Source organism: Amphiprion ocellaris, chromosome 5, assembly GCF_022539595.1.
Source record: "Amphiprion ocellaris isolate individual 3 ecotype Okinawa chromosome 5, ASM2253959v1, whole genome shotgun sequence".
NCBI classification, from domain to species: Eukaryota; Metazoa; Chordata; class Actinopteri; family Pomacentridae; genus Amphiprion; species Amphiprion ocellaris.
Window position 1 is genome coordinate 36240636 of NC_072770.1, and position 17549 is coordinate 36258184.

At 40.3% G+C, this 17549-nt stretch overlaps 1 protein-coding gene, 1 long non-coding RNA gene and 1 other non-coding gene across 3 annotated transcripts in view; 2 read left to right on the forward strand and 1 right to left on the reverse strand.

Moving 5' to 3' along the window:
• The first annotated feature begins 3946 nt into the window (after positions 1-3946).
• LOC118471463 (uncharacterized) lies at positions 3947-6382 on the forward strand. Its single transcript, XR_004848779.2, has 3 exons — positions 3947-4003; positions 4108-4201; positions 4332-6382. It is a non-coding gene; the product is annotated as an uncharacterized LOC118471463 (long non-coding RNA).
• Positions 6383-9429: 3047 nt separating this feature from the next.
• The window catches only part of tafa3a (TAFA chemokine like family member 3a), a 100344-nt gene continuing 92224 nt past the window's right edge, over positions 9430-17549 (forward strand). The window contains exon 1 of the mRNA XM_023288076.3: positions 9430-9957. The gene's annotated coding sequence lies outside the window, so the exon portion shown is untranslated. The remainder of the gene's footprint in view (positions 9958-17549) is intronic.
• Positions 15561-15632, reverse strand: trnag-ucc (transfer RNA glycine (anticodon UCC)). The gene has a single exon. It is a non-coding gene; the product is annotated as a tRNA-Gly (tRNA).

A 17549-nucleotide genomic window follows, 5' to 3' on the forward strand; every position in this document is an offset into this window, starting at 1 on the left:
GATAAGATAAGATAAAATAAACTTTATTGATCCCACAGTGGGGAAAGTTCACCCTTACAGAAGCTCAAAAGACAGGGATATTAGGGCAGTATGAGAATATATTAAAACCTCAGTGCAAAAACAGGAAACACACAAAACCTTTGATTTTATGAAAATAAAGCAATATTACAGAACAATTTCATATGAAATGGTAAAAAATAAAATTGATTTATGTATTGAGCACACATTTCATGTTTCATACTTTCTAATCTGGTAACAGCAAAATGTATCCCCTGTAATGAATAAAAATGACCTTACACTGAGCACAGGCATGTGTTATGCATGTGTACGTTATGTACGGATACCGAATAGCGTGACCTAAATATGTAGCGGGTGACATGAATTGATGGAAACACCCTCACAATTTAATCAGTTGTTCCTTGTATGATTTCCAAAGGATAAGTCCTGATAAATCCACGGTGGTGGATTTGTAGTAGGATCTCAATCATGTGATCATCAGCAGGCAGCTGACGTAGTGTTCACTTGTTGTCATGGTTACAGTGACGCTGTGCTGCTATCGCTCAATGATGAAGGAATCTTTAACAAATCCATGGATCCAGACTCTAAGCTGCATCACTGCCAAAATCTAATCACTTGGTCCTTGTATCATTTCTGACCTTCCCTGAAAATTTCATCCAAATCTGTTTGTCGACAAGTGTGTATGTTGACAAGTCTTCAGCCATAAATCTTAACTAAACAGATGCGCTGCAGCTCCTTTCCAGAGGGTCACAGGTCAAACTTTACATTGGAGTGGGCTGGATTCTGGGCTGAGGTTATTGAGCCGCCTAAAGACCAGAAAGATACAGTAGGTGTTTTGCTGGAGGATGACAAACAGCACATTTTTCTTTTCCTGGCAACCCAAAAGTTGTTCTAAATAGTATCTGACGTGATTGTTAATATATATTCCATTTTAACCATTAGAAACTCAAAGTGTCTTCATTACAAAGTGCATTAAATTAGAAAGTAATCAAAGTGCAACAGAGCTGGAGTCTGGCATTGGGCAATAGTTCTTGTTTTGGTCCAGTTTTCGTGGAAGAGCAGCAGTAATGCTGCATGAGGAGCAGCCTGTGTTGTTTTTATCTGAGGTCACAGTCCATCTTTCAGATGATAATGCTCAAGGACTGAGGCTGTTCGATTTAAATGCGCCAGTACTGACTGTTGTTGCTGTTGCAAATCTGTGTCCCGAAGTCGACCCACTTGCTGCCAAAGTTGATCTGTTATCTTCGTCACCGTTTTGCTCAGAAAACATCACTTTGTAACTTTGTGTTGAAAGAAGCACCACAAACTTTATCCTTTTTTACCATATGTGCATTTTTCTGTAGTGCCCAGTGTTTTCTCAGTGCAGTGTACATTATAGTTGCGTGTCATCTGCATTTATTACTTACTGACCTTCATTTACTCAGGTACTATAATGTTTTTTTGACAATTTATTGTACATTTAATTACAATGCATTTATTTTATAGCTGAAGTTACTTGCAGATTGCGATTATAAACTGAAAATGAAAACGCCCTTAAAATATGACGCAATATCATAGATCAAACAGCATTACATAGAGAATGCAAATGTATTACCCACTTTAACAAACCTAAAATGTCTTAATGCATCAGGAATGCTCTTCCAACATTAAAACCACACCATGAAAACCAACCATTCTGCACAATGAGTAGTTCTGCTTTTTGTAATAGGATAACAATATTTTGCAACCTTTACTGTGCAAAATTTCGAATGAAAGGTTCTAACTTGCTATTGAATATTCTCACACTGTTTACATGCATTTTATTTAGCAAAGTAAATGACTGAATGCTACAAGGGATTTTCAAATGATTCTAATTTTGTGGATTTGCCGGCTTTAAACAAAGTTAAGAGAAGCAAACTAAAGAAAGCGCAGAAAATGTGAATGCAGTGAAGAGGGTGTGTATTTTTTAGATGCTTGCACTTTTATCTGTTCTCCAGTAGATGGAGCCAAAGCACTGCCAGATGAAAAGCATCTTGAAAAGTCAAGAAAATGATGCAGCAGATGAGGCTGTTAGGAATGTTTCATTCATTCTGTTTGTTGGCATCTTAAACAGATGAAACCGTGCGTCCTACATGTTATAAGTGAGTCTGTACATTAACACATGTACTGTTCATCACCTGCATGTGACTGGTGTTTGTAATGGCAGCTGTTGTGTTTCAAACCGTCTACAACACCACATGCTGGCATGTGATAAAAGGAAATTAAATGATGTCCTCTGCTTCAAAGGATGGATTTCTTCTTTACTTTTATTTCCTCTCCCAAAGACAAAGTACTCCCAGCATCCAGCAGCAGTGGATGAAGATTTAATCTCTCTCCTGATGAATGACCCACTACTTCTCTGACAGAGGCTGCTGAGGCAGACGGCTCTGAAACCGGGGGAAACGCTGAGATGACGTGTGTGTGTGTGTGTGTGTGTGTGTGTGTGTGTGTGTGTGTGTGTGTGTGTGTGTGTGTGTGTGTGTGTGTGTGTGTGTGTGTGTGTGTGTGTGTGAGAGAGAGAGAGAGAGAGAGAGAGAGGGGTGATGGCACAGACTTTGGTCCCAGGTGAGAAAATCTCTGTTGAGAGAACACATTTGATATGCAGTTTGTCAGGACAGAAAACAAGACAAGGGAAAAATAAGTCATCCAAGGTTCATATTTCATCGTGTGACGATGCAAAATAAAAAATGAACGCACTGGTGTCACATCTACTGCAAACTACTGCAGTGTAATATTTTGATCAAAACTCTTTCTTTCTTTCTTTCTTTCTTTCTTTCTTTCTTTCTTTCTTTCTTTCCCTATCAATAATTCTGTAAACATGCTAGTCTTCTGGCTGATCTTCAGTTGCATTTCTCCTCCTTTACTGCATACTTTGACAGGTAAAGTTATTTGAGTATTTCCATTTTACCCCTCCTCTCACCCCAGTGCCTCCTGGGAAAAGCTCCAGCCCCTCACAGTTGTCTACAGGGTAGAACTGCTACAACTAATGGAAGAATGGATGGTTAAAATTCTGCTTTTTACTTTATTAAATCAGGTAAAATTAGTGGTTTTTACTCCACAACATTACTTTCAAAGCTTTAGATACTACTTACTTTTTATTATTTATTTATTTATTATTTATTTATTTTACACATAACAGCAGCACAGATTATGAAATATCTATCTATCTATCTATCTATCTATCTATCTATCTATCTATCTATCTATCTATCTATCTATCTATCTATCTATCTATCTATCTATCTATCTATCTATCTATCTATCTATCTATCTATCTATCTATCTATCTATCTATCTATCTATCTATCTATCTATCGCTTTTTGGCTTGTGGCATCTTGTCTATAAGTATTTAACCAGTCCACCAGTGACTCTCCCTGTGCGAATTTAAGTTAGAAAATCCCCTAGAAATCATGAGTGCATCTTTCACGTAGAAAACAATCTAAAAATCTCCAGCAGAACTGCTATTTTAACCTTTTATATGTAGATAGATATAGAATTTAACAGTTTCATCTATTAAGTCAACAAAAAATGATTTTATTCTGAAAATTACAATAAATTTGTGAATTAGTTCCATTTCTATGTCAAAAATAATGATTTTCTTAAAAAAAGTGGATATTTTATGGTGATTCACAGTCGCAGGTATTTAATGGTATTTTACATTAAACATGTAAATTCCCAATTTAAAAATAACTTTACTGATATTTTCTTTTGTTTCAACAATTCAGGAATTCCATAAAATTATCCTTTTTAAAACAGTGTAAATGTCTGATAAATTGTATTATTATTCTCCTGCACAATATTGTTTATGTATTAAGAAGACATTGTAGTCCTGCAGCGCCACTTTGTGGTCTGTTCCGCTTTTATTTTGTTAAGCGCGCGTTTCTTCTTCTTCTGCGGTTTTTGTGACGCCGAACTTCCTGTTTCTTTGTCTAAACAACGTTGTGCTCACGCATCGTCGGAGAAACGGTAAAAGCTGTCTAAAAACAGTAGTTATACATCACATTTATCTGTTTGAATTGTCTTAAGGAAGGGTTTACATTGTGATTCACCTCATTATACTGTATTCGTAGCTCTGAACAGCGACGTGTGTGTGTATGTCGAGCTGGAGAGCATGCTAGCTGATGGCCAACACTTAAATTAGCGCCCTTGGAACGGCGGAATGAGGTATGAAAATGTTTAATATGCATTATTATCAGATGAGTTGCGTTTATTTGTATTGGATGTAAACATGATTTATATGTGAATTGTTTGTGATACTACAGTGAGGCATTTTGTATTCTGTTTAATTCTGTAGTTTTCACGGTGCTTACGGTACACGGTGCTGGTCGAGAGTGAGAATAAATCAACACCCGTTTGAAACTCTGCGTCTTGCTGAATGAATCCAAGGGGCCGCTACAAAAAGTATCTAGGACTTTGAATGTAAGACTTTTTCACATTGGTGATTGATGCTTTTGATTAAGTAAAGAACCTGAATCTACCACGACTGAAAATGTTTAATTTTATCAGTGTGTGGTATGGCTATCTCACACAGCTAGAAAACTAAAGTCTGCATTTATTTTCCCATGTTTTGAAAATTCTCTTATGACAGCATTGTGAATAACAAAAGAATCCCTGATTAAAATCTAATTGTCTGATGTCTTTTTGCTACTTAAATGCATGACCTGCAAGACAACTTAAATTATATGTGGGAATGTTCACCGTGTAACATCTGCTGTGTTCACGCTGCCCTGTTTTTGTTTATAAAAGCTCTGCTCTCACTGTTCACACTAAATTGAGCTCGTATATTTTGATTTTTATGTGGGCATTATTTCTTTCTGTGTGTTGCGGCTCCCTGCTGGTATCTGAGAGGCTGGAAACTCCATTAGTAGGGGCCCCTGATGAAAACCCATTAATGGCTGTGCTGTCGGGATTGAGGTCGGGGGAAAGACCTGACAGCGCAACCGCACACAAAGCCATAAAGCCTGATGTAGCGGCCTCTCATCGAGCATTTGCAGCCGAGGAAGAATAACTGTGCCGGTGTCTGCAGACCTGTTGAATTAAAGGGGGCATTAACTGCTGCTTCCTCTGCATTATTGATGGAGGGCTCCATTCCTGAGACCGTAATGCCTCCTATTTTTCCCTTCGCAATTTTCTGGTAGACGTCTCGCTGTCTTCAAACACACTTCCGTGGTGAAAGCGAGCGAGAGTTCAGGCAGAGTGCTCCTCTGCTCCCTGCAGGTTGCTGTTATTTTAAGCTGAACCGCCACAATCAACGTGGAGCCATGAAGCCCCCGCAACTCTTGTTCCCTGGGCGAAGTGAAAGTAATCACAGGATGACAAGCATGGCACGATGAGCGTTATGCACGATGCCACCTACAATCACAAGGCCGGAAAAGGCGGTGAAGTTTCTTCTGCGAGGTGCCAGATCGCATGACGCCTCAAACACAGTGGATGTGTGTTTGTCCCTGTGGTGTGACCTCAGAGAGCCAAAACCCAGGACTTTATTAGATTCTGATGCCAGCTCGCTAACCAGGATTACCTTATGAGTCACCTCAGCTGCCACCCACAGTACATTTGTTGAACGGAGGCTCACACTGCTGCCTTTATCTGCTCTCACACAGCTTGAGACACCTTACCTCACGGCTGACCTCATCCTGTCACATGATTCAATGAGTGGAGCCGTGTCACAAACCACAGTGTCGGGGCTTTGACAGGATAGGTCTATACAGTGCACTAAAGATTAATGAGGTCATCTCCTTCACAGGGTGTGCAACAGACACGGCGACAGGAAGAAGGAAATCTCATGACTTTGTGGATCATATTATATAAATGACACGCAAACAGAATCAAAATAACAGCTTCTCTATTCATAGTCACCTATGTGGCGGGACGTGAAGCCCCTCCGGTCTTCATATCTACTTTGAATTTTGATAATGGGCTGACGTTTTTTTTTTTTCGTATTTTGTCCGCAGGGCTTTGTGTGCTCTGCCCTTTTGATTCTGTCTGCATGTGTGTGTTTTCATGTGTGGGCTTTCTATGAGGTAGATGGCTTTGACTTTATGATGATAACGCTCTCTGAGGGTGGTCCAGAATCAATCAAACCCAAATCCAAATGCTTGCCTCCCTTCTCTACAGGCTATTTCAAAGGTTGGTATTGATTATTCCACCCGTCCCTGCCTTTTGGATGGAGGGGGGGCAGACAAAAGAGACTGCTTGAGAAATGGAGAGATGATAATGTAATTACAGGGGGGAAGCCTTTGTAGACTGGACAGTAATGCTTGAGGAGAGTGGAAGTTGAATGTCAGACAAAAACATGCTATCATAAACTCAGTGAGTGGTCAGGAGCCTAATTCCTGTTCTATTAGTGAAGCTCTTTGGGGTAATGGAGTTCATACCAACTGTGTGTGGGTGGTGTGTGTGGTCTGGATAAGGGGAAGAGTTTTGGGATCTTCATCTATTTCTAACCCTGTGGTTCTATTTACTCCTATTCTGTTATGGAAAACAGAGTAAATAGGTTAAAAAAAAAAACAAAAAAGATGCCGTTCATATGCACCATAGAGGTGAATCCACTCATCTCTGAGGTTTCACCTTCTCCACATCCACTCATATTTGGTTGCTGTGATGAATGTTTTTTATGTATTTATCTGTTTGGGTTTTTTTTTTTTGCAGCTTTTTGTTTAAAAATGAGACAAACCCCTCCAGGTTGCATTTTTGATGAGAGTAAAAAGAGGAATTCAGGTGAAGTGACAACAAAACATCAGACTTCAACACAAGAGACTGTTAATTTTAGACTGTGATGCTCTATAATTGCATTTATTTTTAAACAGTGTTTCACTGGCAGCTTAGGAAGACAGACAGATAGATTTAAGAAACACTTCTGTGTCCATGTAGATGGAATAGATAAACAAATTATTGTTAATTCTGGAATTGGACTTGCTCTTTAATGTACATAGCCGTTGCATTATCAGCATTTACTATGTGATTTTCAGATTGGATTGATTAGATAGGATGAAAAAATAACAAAAGTAAAATAATGTATTGAGGGAGAATAAACCAATAACTGCAAAATGAGTATTATTGTTATTTTCAGATTAAAACAGTAGAAAATACTATCAAAAGGGAGTTGACAAAGTATTCAGGTGTTGCACCTCAAACATGATATTTCACAGGATTTGCATAGGTAGCAGTTATTATTACACATAATTGTGTTCATGTTGTGGTTTGACCATTAAAATATTGCAATATTTTTTATATTGGCCAGTGTGATCAAAGGAGGGCTTAGTGCTAGGACAGCTTTGGGATAAATTAGCTTTTTTAACTTTTATTGATTGATTGATTGAGATATTTATTTCAAATATGTAAAGACAAGTACCAAGTAAACAAGTAGTTAACATTACATATACATACAAAACTAAATCATAAAGCAAAAGAAATATTCCACAATTCTGGGCAGGTCAACATATTCCAAAAGGAGTGAGAAGAAATAAATAACGCTTATTTAATCCTACCCATTTCTTACAAATTATTGATTGATAATTTCCACTTTCCTAAATATTTAAGCAATATACAATTTGTGTTTACACATGTAAGATACAATAAAAATATATATACAATTATGATTCTATCTATCTATCTATCTATACACTCATACTAAAGAAAACAGAACGAGAAACCAATAAGTAATTCATAGTTACCAATTAAATAAGTAAGAAGATAAACATAAACACCTGGCTGTGTCAAGCCTCCTCTTCATCCTTCGTATCATGTAAAAATCATGTTTTTATACTCTATTTTAAACTGGTGTATGTTTGGACATTGCATCAACTTCACATTCAAACTGTTCCACAATGTTACTCTGCATGTTGGAATCTAACCAGAAGTGTAGAAAGAACAGTAAAATGTATTATATACAGTATAGAGATACACAGGATGGACAGAGTGGTATGAACACATTAAACATATGAATCTAACAGTTGTAGATATCAATATAAATATGTGTATGTACAGGTAAAAGGCGGTTAAAGCAGGATGAGCAGTCTAAACAGTATTGCGCTGGCTTGAAACAGGTGGCATCTCATTGTAAAATATTAATAAAACTAGGGAGTATTTTGATATCTTTTTAAAAAATAATCAAATTAATTTAATGAGATGTTCTGCATTCCTCCACAGCCAAATAATTTTCACGCAGTCCCTCTGTCCTACGCCCACCCACTTACCCAAAAATAGCTCGAAGCACTTCCTCCAAAAATCATGGCACATCATGAAGTGGCCTCTTGGGTTTATTTGTGTCTCAATATTAGAGCTGAATATTGACAAAACATCACATTAAATCCATGAATGAACCCACAACAAGAGGTGGGTCATTCCAGAATTGGAGGACATTTGGGCTTCAATATTTTTGAAAAATAAACCTTCTCTTTTCCAGTTTTCTGCTCCATATTGATCAATATTAGGTAACAAACTATTAAAGGCTTGATTGGCTCAGCTTCCACATCAGTGGTACAATTTTTATTCCATGTTTTATTTGTTGGTTGCTAACCCTACTGCAAATCCATGTTAATGTGATCTTTTTCTCAGCAGTAACAGCTAGATATTTATCTAGCTGTTACTTCTGACCAAGAGGACAAACTGACTGATGGAAAAAAGAAAATAAAAATGAAAAAGAATTAGTCTTATCCTGATAATATGCATAACAGGGTTGCATGAGGTAGAGTGAGATGTTCAATCAAGGCTGGCAATGTTATGACAATGTGAAAAATGGAAGAGAGGACATAGCTTTGCTCTACTCATTCTTTGAGAAAACTGATGTTAATTCCAGCGTTTCATGTGATTCACTGTTTTCTTCTTCTACCAGATAAAAAGGTTATGCTAACAGGGTTGTTGTGCGACACACGTTCCATGCATAATAATTATTATGTAGAATATTGTGTTGATTAAAAAAGAGACGAGACATCGGTACAACAAAAATAATATCAAAAAAAGGAGATTTAAATTTAATTTTACCTGTTTTATTTGAGATTCAGTTTGGTCATGAGGGAGGTGGGACAAGAGAAAAATGTCATTCTAGGGGGAACTCCAGATTTATTCAGTATTTTAAAAATATTTTCAAGTATTCTTTTCTCCTATTTTTTTTTTTTAGATTTGGTGTTAGGAGAAGTAACACACAACAACTGCAAGTTTTAGTATTTTTTACAAGGATTATTTGAAATCTGATGGATGGGACGTGAAATGTCCTCCAATCCTGGATTGATCCGGGTACAAAAGATGCTGGAAATCACAGGGAGGAGATGTGGGACTTTTGTCACTTGACTGAAGACGCCACAATCATCCAGGTCTCAGCAGGTGAAGCTGGTTTAGATAATAGCTCAGCTGCTGCCAGCCATCACCGCTGGGTGGCGCTAAAACACCTCCTCTGTCGGGATCCACTCAGCGACGCTGAGCTGCTGGATCCTGCTGCTCTCTTCTCATCCGTCTATCTCACAAATGCATTTCTCTAACCGCACGAAGAAAGCCAGCCAGTAATGTGGAAGGCGGATTGTTAAAGAAAGAAAGAAAGAAAGAAAAAAGAAGCCACATGATGCTGGAGTCCAGAAACTATGAGTGACGGTGCGTCCTGCTGTCCGGCTGCCGACGCGCTCCGGCGGATGGGAAGTTGTGAGTCAGAGCCGGAGGACCAGCAACTTTTATAGACTTTCACCGACTGCAAGTAGCCAGCAGCCTCCACTTTAGACTTTCTTCCGCTCAGGGATTGCCCGTCTGGAGAGCTCTGACATTATACTTGTTTTATTTTATTGTTAAATTTAGGTAATGTGTTGTCCAGGGCGCCCTGAAGCGACAAGGAAATGGCATTTCCCTAAAGAAGACCTTTCTGGTTTTTTGGTTGACAATGGAGAATAAATGAAAGGGACGTTTCCCGGGATTATCTGACAGATCAACGACAGGTCGGTTTTCATTTTCTATTTTTCTCACTTGTGTGTATAATTGGAGGGTTATTAGAACCGGAACGCAGGCGGTTCATTTTGACAATTGTCTAATAAAAAACAAACAAACAAAAAAAAAAAAAACAACAGCTCACGTGTGGCTGCGAAAAACCCATGATTAACCTTCTTATCTTATCGATTAAATGATCGATTGTTTCCCCAATGATGAATAGTTATTAAGTGGTGAGACAGCAGCAGCAGGCTAGTGGAAACTAATGACCTGAGGTGGTGTACAGGTGTAGCTGCAGGCTCGCAGATGTGCAACTTCATATCGCCTGGACTCAGAAAAATCAGATCAGTGCAGCAACACGACACACTGACTGACTGCTGAAATTGGACCAAAGTTTCCCCTCTGAGAGATCAGCCCACTTGCTTCACAAAGGCACTAAAAGAACTGGTTTATGTGTAAATACATGATGGAAAAAAGGTATAATTACAACAGATATGGGGGGAAATTAAAGATGAATGCAGAGAAATCTATCTATCTATCTATCTATCTATCTATCTATCTATCTATCTATCTATCTATCTATCTATCTATCTATCTATCTATCTATCTATCTATCTATCTATCTATCTATCTATCTATTAGCAGTAGATTGCATCTAATTTAGACCTGTCTTTAGTTGTTATTCTTTATCTTTGCATCTCCATCATTTCTACTTTAACAAAGGTAACCCCATGGCTCCCCTCTACAGCCAAGTCAAACCCGTGAGCTGAAATTGCACCATGTGTGCTTTCCCTCAACTCCAAAAGCTGAAAAAACAGCAGCTCCAGCTCTAAGCAGCTTGTTTGTGACTTAAGGAAAAAGTACAATGCTGTTATCTTGTTGTATTGTGCTGTGAAGGCACGGAAGCAGTCCCTAATGAAAACTGGCTCTTGTGTTTGCTGTCAGCTGCTCTGCACACACAGACTGTAGATATTTATGATTATGCTTACACACCACTGTGAATATTTTTTTTCCTCCAACCCCTCTCCTTTCCACTCGCTCTCCCCTTCCCAATTTGTCTCTCTTCCTCTCTTCCTTTTCTTTTTTCTGCCTCAGTCTATCTCCTTGTTCACCTCGCCCTTTCATCTGCCCTTCATCCCCTTGACAAGTGTTGTGCGGTCAGCTGTTTTTTTTCTTCCCCTCAATTAGTGCTATCATCGCATTTCATCCTGCAGAATACAGGGATGGTAATAACCTTACACTCATATTGCGAGGTGATACAATTCTGCTGTGATTAATTGAAGTCCCCTCAGAGAGTCAGAGGAGACGTAGATCTTCTCTTTCACACTCTCTGACAGGCAACCCATTATATTGTTTTATAGATCGCCGTCAGTAGCCCTTGAAGCTGCCTGCGGCCCACTGTTGTTCTGGAGGGTTTTATTGTGCAGGGTTATTGGTTGGTATTGCTGACAGGCAGAGCAAAGGCCACCCTGGGATTACTGGAGATGGGATCCCTGTGACAGTTCTACTGTACTTGACAGTAACACTGGAAACTTGAAGAAAACATTTACTCACTCTGCAGTGGTTGTTGTGAAAAGTGGGAATTAGTTATGGAGCTACAGACCTGAGTTGTGCCACCATAACATTTAGCATACATATTCCCTAAGACTAAATCGTGAAACAAAAATGGTTGTGTTCGTGCCCTTTGGATGCGACCAAACACACTGCAGCTCTGCAAAATAACCGGCATGCAGAGGTAAGGCAGATTAGCTTGCTTTTTTTTTTTAAAGCCACCATCACACAGACATTGCCGCAAACGGCAGTGCCTGAAGAAGGCAGAGTGCAGACTGAGGCTTGGAGAGAGTACTTGATATGCATGAGCCACCAGGTGATTTCCAGAGGAAGAGAACACCATGGATAAGAGGCTTGTCTCTAGTTTTAAGGAGCCACCCCAGGCAGTATTTGTGTTCTCCGCCAGCTTCCTGCTCACTCTGTCAGATCAATAGGGCATAATATAAGAGTGTGGATTGTGTTTGCAGGCATAAGACAAAACAATACATGCATTGTAGTTTTTACACTTTATAAATGTATGCATGGTGCTGTGCGGTTCTACATTTAAGATCGCCGGATTACGCTGCAGTGCTTCCCAGCGTCTCCATGTAAAGCTGACATTTTTGCTTTTCCCATAGTGTGAGCTTTCCAGGCATGTCTTTTTATGCAGGATGCATGTCCGTACGACAGCCCAGTGTGACAGTGAACACAGCACAGCAGCACCATGAGTTAACCATAAAATCCAGGGTATTGCATCATTTCAGAAACTCTGTATTCGCCACCAGCCCTGCAGATCTGGTTTAGCGGAACAATAAAAAGTCAGCCATCTATCTACATGATTACACCCAATTTCAGCACCTCAAGATTCGCTGCTCAGTGGTGTTCATAGACTAATGTGTTTAGAAAGCAGTTTGTTCCACCTCTCAAAGCCCCGGCTCGAGCTGCTGGGGTGAATCCATCGGGCGCTTGAAGGGAACTTCAAAGCCCCACCATAGCAAAGGAAATGCAGCATTGTGACGCTTGTGTGCAGCTCTGTCATGTACAGAGAAGGAGGAGGAGGACATGAGGAGAGTACATCCCATGTTTTATAGATGCCATTTAAAGGAGCATGCCCAGGATGGGCTGGCTGAAATGAACTGTAACCACAGACTAAACACCAAGACAATAAACTAACAAATTGGTTTTCTGGAAGCCAGCAGTGTCCCAGTCACTCGCTCGGGCCGATCCTTGCCGATGCGGCGAGCTGTTTTTCCCTGAGAGATTAGGCTGTGAAGCTCAACTCCATCTCTTATTTATTCATGCTGATTTGCTGCGTGTGTGTTTGGCTGTGGGTGTGTGAGAGGAAGAGCGAGTGTGTGTGTGTGTGTGTGTGTGTGTGCGTGTGTGCGTGTGTGCGTGTGTGCGTGTGTGCGTGTGTGCGTGTGTGCGTGTGTGCGTGTGTGTGTGTGCGTGCCACAGCTGAAGTTTAGGAGTGTTTGTAAAAGTGGGTGTTTTCCGTTTATGTGAATGATGTGTGTGGGCACATCGAACATGTGGGTGCAGACTTCAGTGCTCGTGTTGTGATGTCATTGTTCAGTTAGTGCACATGGTTAGAGTACAATCGGTCATGTAAAGTTCATATGATTTAAAGGAATTATTCTAATGGTGAATTCAAATTTGATAGAAGGTATTTATGTGGAGGCTGCACAGTGGCTTGGTGGTTAGCACTTTCACCTTGCAGCTGGAAGATCCCCGGTTTGCATCTCGGCCTTCCTGGGAGCTTTCTGCTTGGAGTTTGGTGTTCTCCCTGTGCATGTGTGGGTTTTCTCCGTCTACTCCGGCTTCCTCCCAAACATGCTGAGGTTAACTGGTAACTCTAAACTGTCCGTAAGAGTGAATGCGAGTGTGATTGTTTGAATGTCTGTGTAGCCCTGTGATAGACTGGTGACCTGTCCAGGGCATCTTTCCATCATTGCTCCAAGGTGAAAGATTAAACCACAGAAATCAACAAAGCCAAGTTGAGTCACTTTTTTGCCACAACTCCTGAGACGAATTTCCAAACATCCAGTTGCAGGCCTTAAAATCTTGTGATGCGGGCTGATAATAGTACCGGGTCTAGATTATGTTGTTGTGAAAACTAAACTCAAACTGGGGCACCATGTTTTATTTAAGCAGCAAAATGTGTGGAGAAAATGTGGCTCTTTAAATTTCCGACCGTGTTGTTTATCCTTTAACCTCTGAGATTTATCCTGTTAGATTGATGAAAACAAGCCTTACTGTGTGTAGACTCGCAGTGTGACACTTTCAAAGGGATTCCTTCATCTTTTGAAATAGATCCAACTGGGTTCCAGACTAGTTGTTAAACAGGGATGACATATGTAATCAAACTGCATTTTCTACGTCGAGTCACTGTTATTTATATAGTACATTAAAAACAACAGACGCTCACCTGAAGTGTCCAACTGACAGCTCTAAGCCCAGTTGCTGCTGAGTGTATTCTTCATACAGCGGAGGAGGAGTCACTGCCTGGGAGTTGGTCCTGCTGACTCCTCCAAGTGTTGTGTACACTGAGGACAATGAGATTTGAGAAGAACCTGAGCAGAGAAATGTACTCTTCCATGGAGGTGGTTTTCAGCTTTGTTGGCCATCAGACTTTTCCACCAACTCTCCTCTTTCTCTCGCTCCCTCTCTCCTCCTTCAACCCCCCCTCTCTGCTTCCTTTCCTTGAGGTAGTCGGTATTTGGCAGCTTTCACTCTCAATATTGTGCCATTGTGCTGAATTCCCATCAACCCCTTCTCCAGCACAGCAGCAAAGAACTCAATTCTCCAAGCCCTTAACCGTCAGCCAAGTGAAAAGGTTGGGGAATTGCAGATTTTGAGAAGCCCCACTTCTAAACCTTGGTTCCTCGGGGAGTAAGAAAGCTCTCTTTTTTTTTTTTTTTTTTTGTGGGCAGATTTTTTTTCTCTCCATCTCTTGTGGTGCCTGAGAGTCCTTAGTAATGTATCTTTTTCTCTCTCTCTCTTTTCCTGGTGTTACTGTCAAGCTCCAGCTCGTGCCTGTAATCATTAGACCGCAATTTGGGTGGAAAATTGCAATTACAGGGTTTAAAAATGGGCCTGTTATTTTCTATGCTTGTTATGTCTTTGTTGAGACAGCAGGAGAATGGCAACCCTGTTGTGATTATAATTAAACAAATCGGACTCAATAAAATTGGCAATTAATGTCAAAGATCACTCACATGGAGGAGAGCAGGTTGAGGGTTTGTTTTTTTCTTTGTGTTTATTGAAAGTTGAACAATTTCCTGATTTGTTTCCATGATTTTGGTGCTTTTTTGTGTTCCCTTTGCCCCTCATCATTTATACAGCTGGAAATAGGTTGGATTTGGTGACCTAAACAAGGAGGCCGGTCTAGTTTCTCCATCATGGGAGCCCAACGATGGAAGAACTAAACTCTTCAAAGCAGGCTCCTGTTTTTCTAACTGTCATTCAGTATATTGTGCAGAAGCCAGCGTCTGAACCTTGATCGAGATGAGAATGAGAGACAGAAATCTGGGCACTTGTGTTTTCTCTCCACCGTGACAGAATTAGCTCAAGGGTAGCTGTAGTTCATGCTTCCCTTTCATCCATTCAAACACGCCTCTCCTATCAGTCAGTTCTGGGCACAATGTACTCGCACTATAAATACATACAGAACATTTCATTTTTAATTATTCTCATGCAGTTCGATTTATCAGTTCCATTTTAATGAGACTAACAGATGAAGCACAGTTGAGTGTGAGAGGAAATGGGGAGCGTGTTGGAGTGTGAGCCGAGGCTTGTCAGGCAGATGTCAGATGGGCTTATTAGTGCGTTTCTAGGTGGCCGTTGCTCCATCTGTAGGCGACATTCAACGATTAACTTTATTGCAGTAAACATGAAAAAATAATACTGATATGTTAGAAGAATTCATATGTTTTCGATTACACTAAAGACATGAGAAATAATACGACATTGCTGGATGATAAGGATGACAAATATGGCCAGAAAGCAATCCCATTTCATTATGGTGAAGCTGTGCCTGAGAAAGAGAAGAAAAACGTCACTGATCCTTAACTGAGGAAACGTTTGCGTTGGCTGGGAATCGAACCCAGGTCAACTGCTTGGAAGGCAGCTATGCTAACCACTACACCACCAGCACTGGTGCTCTCTAAGGGTTTTTTTTACTTCAAAATCATCCATAACTGGTAAACCAGACAGATTTATTGTTGCGCTTTATGATTGTCTTTAGTGAATGCTGTTATGTACACTACCGTTCAAAAGTATGAGGTCAGTTAGAAATGCCCTTATATATTTATGTCCTTAAAAACTATTTTTTTCCCAATGAACATAACATTTAACAAATCAGAAATCCAGTGTAGACATCATTAATGTGGTAAATGACTATTATAGCTGGAAACAGCTGATTTTTAATGGAATATCTCCATAGGGGTACAGAGGAACATTTCCAGCAACCATCACTCCTGTGTTCTAATGCTACATTGTGTTAGCTAATGGTGTTGAAAGGCTAATTGATGATTAGAAAACCCTTGTGCATGAAATTGCATGGGTGACCCCAAACTTTAGAATGGTAGTGTAGTTTCCCACTTGTGGTTATGATGACAAACATGTGGTTAATCATATTGTACAGTTAAAGCTGAAGACATTAGATGTCCCTTAGCAACTCTCAATATACTTCCACACTTCTCACATGACTATTCAAGTACATTTGACCCAAAAGTCCATAATATCTGATAAGTGGCAATGTTGCATACCAGACCAGTATGACAGACAGTATGATGATCCATGCCCAGTAAACCAATGGCTGACAGCACCAGTCCCCAACTTTTGTGATGTTTCACTCTGAAAAACATTCTTGGTACAGCTTCAATTGCCTATAGTGCATGTTTACCAGATAACAAAACAGTAGGTTTACTTTGGAGTTTGGCCAACTTTGGAATCACTGAGCTGCACGTAAGCAAATCTAAATGCGTGTCATTTTGTTCATATGTGTGTTGCTTTGATGCTCATACAGATTGGGGATGGAGCGGTGTCACACTTAGCAAAGAGCAATGTAAAGCGCAGAAAAGAAAATCAATTTTACCATGTGACAGCGTAAACAAACCTCTGCATCCCTCAAAGGAAATTGGATTTACGAACGATATGACATCTTTGCACTGTTTACGAAATGTACACCCACACTGCAAGAAATAATCGTGATAACCGTGCTGTTGAATCAACCAGTGTGCTGGTTTGATCAGCAAGTCTGCACAGCCTGTTGAGAATTCAGAAGTATACGTTTCCATTTTAATCCTCAAAATACAGTACATGTTAGTGCAGCTTACAAAACCTAAAAAAGCAAAACCTGCTGATCCTGTTGTTGTTTTTACGGAGGATGGCAGAGGTTGAAATGACGGGACCGGTAATGCTTCAAAGCGGTTATTTTCACAATGGCATGTTCTGCCTCAAACCCTGTATGAGTCAGTGTGAACGTTCCAGCTTAGAGGCTTCTTTCTCCTATCATTTGCAGTCCTTCCTCTTGTATCCATGACTGTATCTGTACAGTACAGGGAGACTTTTCCTGTTACTGCAGCACATTTCTGATGCTTAGATTGATGTGCCTTTTCCACACCAACATCCATTTTCAGATATAAGACGGAATTATAAGCCTTGGGATGAGAAACTATTTTGTTCCCTCTCCCTCCCTGCTCTCTCTTCCTGCACTCTCTCTTTCCTTCCAACATACACTCACATGATCACACGTGCACACAGCAACTCCCTCACCGCAGCGTGCCGGGTGACTAATTTCTCTTGGGCTTTGGACTTCGGCGTGATAGAGGGTGAGAAGGAGAAAATGAAAGAGAGAGGAGAAGCAGCAGTGCACCGGCAGCTCAGAGGAAGCCGCCCACATTGAAGGAGCCTGATACCACCTCTCATGTCGCCTTTTTGGCCGCCTGTCTGTCTGTTCTGTCTCATAAAGCAGCGCGAGTCCAGCGCACCCTGCATGTGTGCAGCCTCGGTGGGACTGAGTCAATTTGATCACTGTTTACTCCCCAGCTTCAGGTACTGGAGACAAATC